General features: G+C 36.9%; 1 long non-coding RNA gene across 1 annotated transcript; it reads left to right on the forward strand.

Moving 5' to 3' along the window:
- Positions 1–94: 94 nt before the first annotated feature.
- LOC115297050 lies at positions 95–4,984 on the forward strand. Its single transcript, XR_003911234.1, has 2 exons — positions 95–169; positions 4,434–4,984. It is a non-coding gene; the product is annotated as an uncharacterized LOC115297050 (long non-coding RNA).
- The last annotated feature ends 8,264 nt before the right edge of the window (positions 4,985–13,248 follow it).

Raw genomic sequence — 13,248 nt, forward strand, 5'->3', positions numbered from 1 at the left:
TGAAGCTGGAGCTTGTTTCCTTCATCCTTGTAACTTCCAGACAAAATGTTTAATACTTGGAAATGAGAAAAATTCCTTTATTTATTTAAAAAGGAGGACCTTGAAACAAATGGAGGGTGAACCAGTAAAAGCAAGCTGTTGGAATTACATAGTAAGAGAAAGTCAAGAGGTTTGTGGTGCTAGGAAAAAAGAGCCAGTGAATGGGATTTCAAGCCTCTGTGGACAACGAAGGGAATATAAAGAACTATAGGAACTGTAGGCTTTATAGTAGACACATATTTTACATGTACAAATTTATTTAATCCTTAGTAACATTTACAGTGAAACCCTTGAAGGCTGAAACATCTGAAGTCACCCAGCCAACAAATGGCAGAGTTTCTGACTCCACAGTCCACATTCTATTCACAAAGCCACGTTTCGTTTCAATCTTTGGGGTCTTCTGTTCATGGTAGCATGTTATAGGCCAAGCAGCCAGCCACTGGGAGAGCACATGATGGCCTCCAGTTCGAGCATGCTCCCCCCTCCAGGTCTGGGGTAGCTCTGGACTACTGTGATTTATTTTTTACCCATCCCCTGCCTTCCACCTCCTCTCTGGCAACAATCATTTTGTTCTCTGTAGTTAAGAGGCTGTTTCTTGGTTTGTCTCTCACTCTCTTTTTTTCTCTTTTGCTCGTTTTTTTTATTTCTTAAATTCCACATGTGAGCGAAATCATATGGTACTTGTCTGTCTTTGTCTGACTGATTTCATTTAGCATCAGAGTCCCTGGGTCCATCCATGTTGCTGCAAATGGCAAGATTTCATTCTTTTATATATATGTGTGTGTATGTGTGTATATATATATCTGCATATATATATATGATTTCATTCTTTTATACACACACACACACACACACACACACACACGTATACGCATCCATGGATGGACCTACTCAGGCTGCTCCCGTAGTTTGGCTGTTGTAAATAATGCTGCAGTAAGCATAGGGGTGCCTGTATTCCTTTGAATTAGCGTTTTTGTGTATTTTGCAGGTAGTAACCAATAGTACAGCTGTTGGATCATAGAGTAGTTCTATTTTTAATTTTTTGAGGCTCCTCTATACTGTTTTCCATAGTTTGCATTCCCACCAACAGTGCATGAGAGTTCATTTTTCTCCACATCCTTGCCAACACCTGTTCTTGTCTTGTTGATTTTAGCCACTGTGACAAGTGTGCGGTGATAATTCATTGTAGTTTTAATTTGCATTTCCCTGATGATGAGTAAGGTTGAGCATCTTTTCAAGTGTCTGTTGGCCAATTGTTGGTCTTTGGAGAAATGTCTGTTCATGTCTTCCACCCACTTGGTAATTGGATTATGTTTTTGGATATTGATTGTATCAGGTTTTTATATATTTTGGATACTACCCTTTATTAGATATGTCATTTGCAAGTATCTTATTCCATAGGATGGAATGGAAACTTTTTATTTTTATGTAGTCCCAACCGTTTATTTTTGCTTTTGTTTCCCTTGCATCAGAAGAGATAAACTAGAAAGATGTTGCTAGGGCCAGTGTTAGAAAAATTGCTGTTTGTGCACTTTTCAAGGATTTTTATGGTTTCAGGTCTCATATTTAGTCTTAAATTTATTTTGAGTTTATTTTTGTGTATGGTGAAAGAAAATGGTTCAGTTTCATTCTTTTGCATGTAGCTGTCCAGTTTTCCTAGCTCCATTTCTTGAAAAGACTATTTTTTTCCAATGTATCTTCATTCCTCCTTTGTTGAAGATTAACTGACAATATAACTGTGGGTTTATTTATGGTTTTTCTGTTTCATTTCCTTGATCTATGTGTCTATTTTTATGCCAGTACCATGCTGTTTTAATTACTACTGTTTGCAGCATAACTTGAAGTCTGGAATCTTGATACCTCCAGGTTTGCTTTTCTTTTTTCAAGATTGCTTTGGCTAATTGGAGTCATTTGTGGTTCCAAACAAATTTTAGGATTGTCTGTTCTATCTAGTTCTGTGAAGAATACTGTTGGTATTTTGATAGGCATTGCATTATATCTGTAGTTTGCTTTGGGTAGTATAGACATTTTAACAATATTTGCTTTTCTAATTCACGAGCATGGAATGTTTTTCCATTTCTTTGGGTCATCTTGAATTTCTTTGTATAGTTTTCTGAGTACAGGTCTTTCACCTCTTTGGCTAAGTTTATTCCTAGATATTTTATTGTGTTTGATGCAGTTGTAAATGGGATGATTTTCTTAATTTCTCTGTTGCTTCATTATGAACATATATAAAGGAAGCAGATTTGTGCACATTGATTTTGTATCCTGCGACTTTACTAAATTCATTGATCAGTTCTAGTAGTTTTTTCATGGAGTCTTTAGGGTTTTTAACATAGGGTATCATGCTATCTGCAAATACTGAGAATTTTACTTCTTTTATCCCAATTTGGATGCTTTTTATTTCTTTTTGTTGTCTAACTGCTAGACAAGTTTGCCAGAACTTCCAGTACTACATTGGATAAAGTTGGTAGAAGTAGACATCTTTCTCTTGTTCCAAATCATTGAGGAGAAGCTCTCAATGATGTTGGCTATATATTTATCAAAAATCCCCTTTACTATGTTGAGATATATTTCCCCTCGACCCACTTTGCAGAGGGTTTTATCACAGATGGATGTCCTACTTTGTCAAATGCTTTTTCTACATATGTTGAAATGATCATATGGTTCTTATCCTTTCTCTTATTGATGTGACATATCACATTGATTGTTTTGTGACTATTGAACTATCCTTAGATCTCAGGAGTAAATACTGCTTGATTGTGGTATATGATTTTTTAAATGTATTGTTGGATTGGGTTTGCTAATATTTTGTTGAGAATTTTTACACTTATACTCATCAGCGATATTGGTCTGTAGTTCTCTTTTTTTGTTGTGTCTTTATCTGTTTTTGGTATCAGGGTAATACCTCATAGGATGGATTCGAGAGTTTTTCTTCCTCTTTTGATTTTTGAAATAGTTTGGGAAGATTGGGTTTTAAGCTTTCTTCAGATTTTTGGTAGAATTTGTCTGTGAAGCAGTCTGGTCCTGACTTTTGGGAGTTTTTTGATTACTGATTCAATTTCATTGTTGGTAATTGGCTTGATCAAATTTTCTATTTTTTCCCTATGATTTATCCTTTTCTTCTAAGTTGTAAATTTTGTTGGTGTAAGAGTCACCTTGGGAGTCACCTTGGGATGGCGACTGAGCGGCCATTTCTCCGGGGGCTGGAGGAGAACACGTGCACAGACGACCCCAGCCCCTCACCTGCAGATGGGGATGTCCTGCCCCATTTGGAAACAGCCAATCATGAAGCTCCAGTTTTCCCCCACCCCGACGAGACAGGCAACCTATCCTGTCCTGCCGTGACCCTAAAATGCCCTTACTTGGTAATCAGCACCCCAAGACCAAAGCTGAAACCCCTCACCCTTAAAACCCCCGCCCATCGCCAATCGCACACAACTTCCCTGACTCTGCCTGGTACTGGAGTCACGGAACCTCGCCCGAGGACTGTGGACCCCAAATAAAGGCCTTCTTGGCTCCATAACCTGGCTTCCCTCTTTCCTTTCGTCTCTGCTTCCATCTGTTAAATCTTACAGTTGGCATATGGGTTTTCATAGTATTCTGTTACAATTGTTAGTATTTCTGTGTTGGTTATTTATCTCCTTTCATTAGTTATTTATTTGGGTTTTCTCTCTCTCTCTCTCTGTGTCTCTCTCTCTCTGTCTCTCTTTCTCTCTCTTTCCCCCCTTGGATGAGTCTGGACAGAGGTTTATCAATTTTGTTTATTTCTTTTTCCAAAAGAACCAGCTCCTAGGTTCATTGATCTGTTCTATAGTTTGTTTGCTTGTTTTTAGTTTATATATCATTTATTTCTGCTCTAATATTTATTATTTCCTTCTTTTTGCTGGGTTTGAGTTTTGTTTATTCTTCTTTTTGTAGCCTCTTAAGGGGTAAGTTTAGGCTGTTCATTTGAAATTTTTCTTGCTCCTTGTGGTAGGCCTGTATTATTATAAACGTCCCTCTTAGATCCACTTTTGCTGCATCCCAAAGATTTTGGATGATTATGTTTTGGGAATGCTTTGATTTTTAAAATTAACTATGATGGTTGAGATTTACTTATCCTATTTTTATGGTCTAGGCTGATGAAAGAGTAGTTATTTAAAAACTTTACATGTGTAAATAACCAACAGTTTAATAATCATTCCATATTTTAATTAAGTTTGGACTCATTTATTGACACAGGTTTATTCTTGTTATGTTACAAAGTTATTAGAATGCTTGCAAGTCCAGTATTATAATGACTTTATATAATTTTGACTCTGTTAATAGCATACCATAATGGAGTTATTAGAATTTTATTTCTTACTGTTTTATATATAGATTAGTACCTTACCCTGGTTTATGAATTGCAGGTCTCCATCTGTATTCAAAATGTAAACTGGCCACAAAATTCTAATGGAGGAAACAATGAATCTATGCTATCGCTATCAAAACTACTACCATCATCATGAAACCTGAAGCCAAACTGAGACTAAATCAACAAACAAAATGCCTCCTGTGATGGTTAGTTTTATGTGTCAACTCTGCTAAGCTTTAGTGCATAGCGGTTTGCTCAAACACCAGTCTATATGTTGCTTTCAGATGTGATACACATTTATAAACACAAGACCTTAGGTAAAGCTGGTTACTCTCCATAATATGGGTGAGACTCATCCAATCAATTGGGGGCCTGAAGCGCAAAGACTGAGGTTATCCAAGGACAAAATAATTATGTCATAAGAGTGCATTGTAGAAATTCTGCATTTCTGGCCTGCTTGGCCTATCCTATGGATTTAGGAGTCAAGACTGCAGTATCAACTCTTCTATGAATTTATAGCCTGCTAGCCCAACCTATAGATTTCATATGTGCTAGCCTCTGCAATTGTGTGAGCCAAATCCTTGAAATAAATCTTTTACCCTTCTAGTTGTGTTTCTCTGGACAACACTAATATACTCCTTTGCAAAATATCTGATTGTTGGCAGTATGATATAGTGAACATGTTAGAAAAAAACTACCTATGGGTCCTCTGTACATTTACAGTAGGGGTGGGGGAAATTTGATCTACTTTAAGAAACTGACCATACACAATAAGAAATTTAAACTACTAACAAGGAGAAAGAAATAATGTGGAAAGAGTTCATATATGTAGCTTTCTATTGATTTGACTTGATGGGAGTTTACGGTTTAACACACGCGGAATAGGGGTACCTGGGTGGCACAGTCACTGAAGCATCCCACTCCTGATTGTGACTCAGGTCATGATAGTATGTTGGGGCCCAGTAGGCCAAAAAACCTCCCGCATAGTGACCGTAGATGGCTAGGCCTCCGGGGCACAGGAGAATCTATATAAGTGACCGTTGAAGACTCTGCCTCCGGGGCACAGGAGAACTATTTGGGAAGTTGTGGAACAAGTTGAGAGACTGTGAAACAACATTTGGCCTCCTGGGCCGCACATGTGGCTTCTATTCATCCTGTCTGTGATTTTCTTGTTTCTTTGTAAAGAGGCATATACTTTTAGGCTTTGAATCAACTTGGGTCAGTCAGTGACTCCAGCCCTCCCCTTTGCTTTCTAGCTCTTTGTCTGCTGTTGGAAGTAAACGCAATCCTCTGCCAAAAGATTTGCCTATTAAAGGATAAGCATCTTGCCCATGCATAACTGATGAGGGGCCTTAAGAAATGTAAATCTCCTCATAGAATTCTTCAGGCTCATCTTCTGCTTGGAGCCGGACTATTATTAGGGAATCCCTCTCTTGCAATGACTTGATTATTCCTGTTATTTACACCTGTCCTGTTAAGAATGACCCTTTCTGGAGCATGTCTTCACTTCAAAGACCTTGAACTATGTAACCATTAAAGAAATGGTGCTATCACCCATGGTATATAAGACCCTGGCTCTCTTAGTAAAGTGTGGCTTTTCCACCCTTCACTTTGTCTGTCTTGTCTGTCATTGTCTGTCTTCTTTCTTATAGATATTGCACCGACACCAACCCCCTACTCGGGACCTTTCGACTGGAGGTGTGGGCTGGTCCCCCCAATCTTACTGTCCGTGAATTTGAGCACCCCATTGGTCTCTATGCTTACAGCATGGAGCCTGCTTGAGATTCTCCCTCTCCCCCTCTCTCTGCTCTTCTACTCACACTCTCTCAAAGTAAATAAATAAACTTTAAAAAAATATTTAAAAAAAGATGTGGGATAATAAATAGCAAGCATCCCCTTTGATTCATATACTTTTTTTACTTACGACTCATAATTAAGGCACACAGATTAAAGAATATGTTTATATTTTAATTTAGGCATTTGGATGAGATTAGAAAAATTATGTTAACATTGTTAACAAATGTCTAAAGGAAATACATTATGTATTATCAATTGATGGGAGGTCAATACTTGGTACACAGTGATATTTGTAACTTTTTAGGCAAAAGGTAAGAGCCTGACTTTCTTTTAAATGGAGAAAATTTTTCTATCCTATTGGGAATGGAGTAGAAAAGTTTATATTTGGGGTTATAACTTTCTTATAAAACAAGTTTGGATTTACTTAAGTTCTTGAAGCCATTAACTCTTAAAACTAGATAATTTTGCACTGTAACATGGAGAGGTGACTTTGGTCAGAACACTGCCATGTTTTAAAGTATAGGGGCACTGAGTGGCTCAGTTGGTAAAGCATCAAACTCTGGATTTCAGCTCAAGTCATGATCTCACGGTTCACGAGTTTGAGTCCCGCATCAATCGGGCTCTGCACTGACAGCACGGAGCCTGCTTGAGATTGTCTCCTTCTCTCTCTGCCCCTTCCCTGCTCTCTTCATCTCTTTCTTTCTCTATCTCTCAGAATAAATAGATAAACTTGAAATAAATAAATAAAATATAGTGTGTTAATAGAAAATTTGACTTATAGTAAGGCCAAGAGATCAAGAGATGATTGTTACTAAAAAGATAGTGTGGTACTCACTTTTGGGAGGAGTGAGTATGCAGTACCACAAGGGAAAGTACCTAGGTCAGTCAGGAGGAAGAGGGAAGGGGAAACTGCAGGCAAGAGGCTTTATTATGGGTTTCCATGGAAAAGAATGGGAGTGGCAGGATAAGTAGACCTAGGATTGTCTATTTTGAATATTTTCAGTGGGCCCTGTGACATAGGGATTACCCCTGTTTGGTATCTTGGCCTTGAGTGATTGGGCTGGCCAGTGACCTGGGTGGGACCCTGCTAAAAGAGGTGGTTAGGTTATGGGCTCCGGATTGACTGGTTTATATTTGAAAAACACATTTGTGGATGAATTGTTTACTATCTCTAAGAATTGGCCTACCTGGAAGGAGCAGTCCTTAAGGGTCTGCAAAGATGCAAATGTCAAAGCATCAGAATACGGAAAATACAGGCACCTGAGTGGATCACTCAGTTAAGTGAATCTCCATCTTGGCTCAAGTCATGATCTCATGGTTTGTGAGATTGAGCCCAAGGCAGGCCCTGTGCTGACGATAGAGAGCCTGCTTGGGATTCTCTATCTACCCCCCCCCCTCTGCCCTCCACTGCTCGCATGCTCGCTCTCTCTCTCTCTCTCTCTCTCTCTCTCGCTCTCGCTCTCGCTCTCTCTGTAAATAAAGTAATTAATAAACTTAAAAATATAGAAAATAAAATATATGATTAATACATGCGGAAAAATAATTACCTCTAGTATAGGTAATTGAACTGTGATTCTTAAAATTTCTGTTTAGAGTAAGATGGTATCTTGGCATGTGTTTCAGGATGTGGTCAGAAAGCAGTAAGTTTAGAAAAGATTGAACAGGCTAAGACTGGAGCGTTATTAGATAAGTTATTATATATCTGAATGTATTACATAGGCAGGAAAATCATTTTTATGGAATTTTTTCTTCCAAATGTTTATTTAAATTTTAGTTAACATACAATGTAATATTAGTTTCAGGAGTAGAATTTAGTGATTCATCACTAACATATAACACCCTCATCATAGTAAGTGACCTCCTTAATACCCATCACCCAGTTAGCCCATCCCCCACACTTCCCTCCATCAATCCTTAGTTTGTTCTCTATCAGTAAGAGTCTCTTATGGTTTGCTTCCCTCTCTTTTTTTGTCCCTTTCCACATATTCATCTGTTTTGTTTCCTAAATTCCACATATGAGTGAAATCATAGGCTCTTTATCTTTTTCTGATATATTTTGCTTAGCATATTACAGACTAGCTCTACCACGTTGTTGCAGGTGACAAGATTTCATATTTTTGATGGCTGAGTAATATTCCATTCTATTGTACATACCACCTCTTCTTCTTCCATTCATCAATGGATGGACATATGGGCTCTTTCCATGATAAACTGCTAGCCAGGCTTCTCAAAAGGAAAAGAGAGAACACCCAAATAGGCAAAATCATGAATGGAAATGGATTTGTTACAACTAATCCCTCAGAAATCCAAGCAATTATTAGGGAATGCAATGAAAAATTATGTGCCAACAAATTGGACAACTAGAAGAAATGAACAAATTCCTAAACACACATGCACAACAAAAATTCAAATGGGAAGAGATAAAAAAATCTGAACAGACCCATAACCAGTGATGAAATTGAATCAGTTATCAAAAATCTCCCAATAAATAAGAGCCCTGTGCCAGATGGTTTCCCTGGGGAATTCTACTTGACATTTAAATCAGAGTTAATACCCATTCTTTTCAAGCTATTGCAAAAAATAGAAACGGAAGGAAAACTTCTGGACTCATCCTATGAAGCCAGCATCATTTATATTCCCAAGCCAGGTAGAGATCCAGCAAAAATAAAGAACTACAGGCCAATATCCTTGACGGATATGGATGAACAAAACTTCAACAAGGTACTAGCAAATTAAATTCAACAGCATATAAAAAGAAATGTCCACCAAGATCAAGTGGGATTTATTCCTGGGTGACAGGGCTGGTTCAATATTTGCAAATCCATCAATGTGATACATTACATTAACAAAAGAAAAGGTAAAAACCACATTATCCTGTTGATAGATGCAGAAAAAGCATTTGACAAAATACAGCATTCTTTTTTGATAAAAACCGTTGAGAAAGTCGGGATAGAAGGAACGTACTTAAACATTATAAAAGCAATTAATGAAAAGCCCACAGCCAATATCATTCTCAATGGGGGAAAACTGAGAGCTTTCCCCCTGAGATCAGGAAGACGACAAGGATGCCCACTCTCACCACTGCTGTTGAACACAGTGCTGGAAGTCCTAGCATCAGCAATCAGACAACAAAAGGAAATATAAGGCATCACTTTTCGCAGATGACATGATAATCTACGTGGGAAACCTGATAAACTCCACCAGAAGCCTACTGGAACTGATCCATGAATTCAGTAAAGTTGCAGGGTACAAAATCAACATACAGAAATTGGTGGCATTTTTATACACCAATGATGAAGCAACAGAAAGAGAAATCAAGAAACTGATTCAATTCACAATTGCGCAAAAGACCATAAAATACCTAGGAATAAACCTAGCCAAACATGTAAAAGACCTGTATGATGAAAACTTTAGAAAACTTAAGAAGAAATGGAAGTAGACACAAAGAAATGGAGAAACATTCCATGTTTGGAAGAAGAAACTTTGTTAAAATGTCATTATTACCCAAAGCAATCTACACATTCAATGCAATCCCCATCAAAATTGCACCAGCATTCTTCGCAAAGCTAGAAAAAACTATCCTAAAATTCATATGGAACCACAAAAGACCCCGAATAGACAAAGTAATACTGAAGAAGAAAACCAAAATGGGAAGCATCACAATCCCAGACTTTACCTGTACTGCAAAGCTGTAATCATCAAGACAGTATGGTATTGGCACAAAAACAGACACATGGATCAATGGAATAGAATAGAGAACCCAGAATTGGAACCACAAATGTATGGCCAATTAATCTTTGACAAAGCAGGAAAGAGTATCCAATGGAAAAAAGACAGCCTCTTTAACAGATGGTGCTGGGAGCACTGGACAGCTACTTGTAAAAGAATGAAACTAGACTGCTTTCATATACCATACACAAAAACAAACTCAAAATGGATGAAGGAGCTGAATGTGAGGCAAGAAACAATCAATATCCTATAGGAGAAAGCAGGGAACAACTTCTTTGACCTCAACCGCAGCAATTTCCTATTGGACACATGCCCAAAGGCAAGGGAATCAAGAGCAAAAATGAACTTTTGGGACCTCACAAAGATGAAAAGCTTCTGCATTGCAAAGGAAACAGTTAAAACTAATAGGCAACCAACAGAATGGGAAAAAATTGTTGCAGATGATATATCGGATAAAGGGCTAGTATCCAAAATCTATAAGGAACGCACCAAACTCCACACCTGAGAAACAAATAATCCAGTGAAGAAATGGGCAGAAGACATGAACAGACACTTCTCCAAAGAGGACATTTAGATGGCCAACAGACACATGAAACAATGCTCAGCATCACTCATCCTCCGGGAAATACAAATCAAAACCACACTGAGATACCATCTCATGCCGGTCAGAATGGCTAAAATGAACAAATCAGGAGACTAAATACAATGCTGGAGGGGATGTGAAGAAATGGGCACCCTCCTACACTGTTGGTGGGAATGTAAACTGGTACAGTTGCTCTGGAAAACAGTGTGGAGGTTCCTCAAAAAATTAACAACAAAACTCCCCTATGACCCAGCAATAGCACTGCTAGGGATTAAGCCAAGGGATACAGGAGTGCTGAAGCATAGGGGCGTATGTAGCCCAGTGTTCATACAGCACTTTCAACAATAACCAAATTATGGAAAGAGCCTAAATGTCCATCAACTAATGAATGGATCAAGAAGATGTGGTTTGTATATACAATGGAATACTATATGGCAATGAGAAACAATGAAATCTGGCCATTCCTAGTAACGTGGGTGAACCTCAAAGGTTTCATGCTAAGTGAAATAAGTCAGACAGAGAAGGATTGCTACCACATGTTTTCACTTATAAATGAAACAAGAGAAACTTAACAGAGGACCATGGAGGAGGGGAAGGAGGAAAAAAAGTTGGGGAGAGGGAGGGAGGCAAACCATGAGAGACTCTTGAATACTGAGAACAAACTGAGGGCTGATGAGGGAGGGGAAGAGAGAACGGGGGTGATGGGCATGGAGGAGGGCGCTTGTTGGGATGAGCACTGGGTGTTATATGGAAACCAAGTTGACAATAAACTACTAAAGAAAAAAACCCTGGTTAAACAATGTGAAATTATGAGCATATTTTAACTATTTCTTTATGCTTTTTTTCCCTCCTATGTAGTCTCTGTTTCCCAAAATGTGTTTGTTCATTTGTTAGAATTTTTGGATCTGTTTCCTTTATGGACAAAGCTATCCCTTCTGAGAGGGTACTGCATAAAGTCCACATGAACAGAGCTTTGTGGACTACTGGGCTTTTCTTTATAGTTCTCTCACTGGAAAAATTCCCAACCCTCCATTGATTTGTGAATTAATTCTCTGAATGTCAATGTCGCTAGATAAAAAATCTTAATGTTTTCTTCTGAAAATTACTTAACACATTTGTGATTTGGATTCTTCATTTGCAAAGTAGAAATAATAGTGGTACTAATTGCAAAAGGTTATAAAAATTAATGTATGTGTAGGTGAGCACTGGATGTTGTACGTGGGTGATAAGTCACTGAATTGCATACCTGAAATCATTTTAACTATATATATTAACTAACTATAAATTAAAAACTTGAAAGAAAAAATGAATTAATATGTGTATAGAGAACATAGACAAGGGCTTGACACATAGTATGTTATCTATAAGTTTAGCTATTTCCATTCTCATCATTATTATTATTCCAACCTTCTGCATCATATATGATTTATAATTATGACCTTTGTTTATAAGTATGAAGGTCATAATTATAAATGATATAATTTATATGTAATTCTTATATATAATGTTGTTATATATGTTAACGTGTTAATTTATTATTATAAAGATTATAAACCAGGTGTTTTTATAGTCCAATGTAATAGGCAATTGAAATTTTCATTCAATTTGTAATTGTTCAACTAATACCACAGTACGCTAATAATTCAGTCACCTTATGCTTAGTGATCCTTGTGCCACTTTTGCAGAGAAGATAAATCTTATGGACTAAACTGCCTGGATATATAGGGTAGAAAAGAGGTTGAGTATCTAGCTGATGACTATTAACCAATGAACCTATTGGAAATGCCTCTGCCCTCCCAATTAGGATATAAAAGACAGACATGGCATTCAAGAAAAGATTACTACAGACCAATATCCATTATGAATATTGGTGTGAATTCCTCAATAAAATACTAAAGCAAACCAAAATTAACAACATACTAAAAGGATTATTTTTGATGATAAAGTGGAATTTATTCTTGAGTTATAAGGATGGTGCAATCTACAAAAGTCAATGTAATACACAACATTAGTAGAATGAAAAAGGAGGAAAAAACATGATTGTTTCAATTGGTCCAAAAGCAATTTGAAAAAAATTCAACACCTTTTCACTGCCAAAACTAAAACACTCAATAATCTAGGAACAGAAAATAATGTCCTTAATACAGTTAAGGACATTTGTACAAAATCCACAGCTAACACTATACTTAAAGGTAAAAGACTGAAAGCATTTCTTCTAAATTCAGGGAGGAGACAAAGCTATTTTTACAATTTATACTCAATATATTGAAAGTGCTAGACAGAGTATTATACCAAAAAAAAAAAAAGGGAGTAAAAGGCTGTCAAATTGTAAATAAAGTGTAAATATATATTTTCACACATGTTATGATCTTATATATAATGAGACCAAGACTGCACTTGCAAGAAAAAAATATTTAGAGCTAATAAATTCAGCAAAGTTGGAGGTTACAAAGTCAACATGCAGAATTAGTTGCTTTTCTATCTATTAATAATGAAAATTTTTAAAGGAAACTAAAAAAACCCATTTACAGTAGCATCACAAAGAATAAAATACTTTAAATGAAATAAAATTTAACTAAGGGGACAAATGACTTGTACACTAAAAACTACAAAATATTTTTGAAAGAAATTATAGACATAAATAAATAGAAAGTCATCCCATGTTCACCAAGTGGAAGGCTTCATATGTGTTAAGATTACAATAGTAAAAAGTATGTTCAACAAATTCAATGCAATCCCTATCAACATTTAGTTTTATATA

This window comes from Suricata suricatta, chromosome 7 (assembly GCF_006229205.1).
Source record: "Suricata suricatta isolate VVHF042 chromosome 7, meerkat_22Aug2017_6uvM2_HiC, whole genome shotgun sequence".
Lineage (NCBI taxonomy): Eukaryota > Metazoa > Chordata > Mammalia > Carnivora > Herpestidae > Suricata > Suricata suricatta.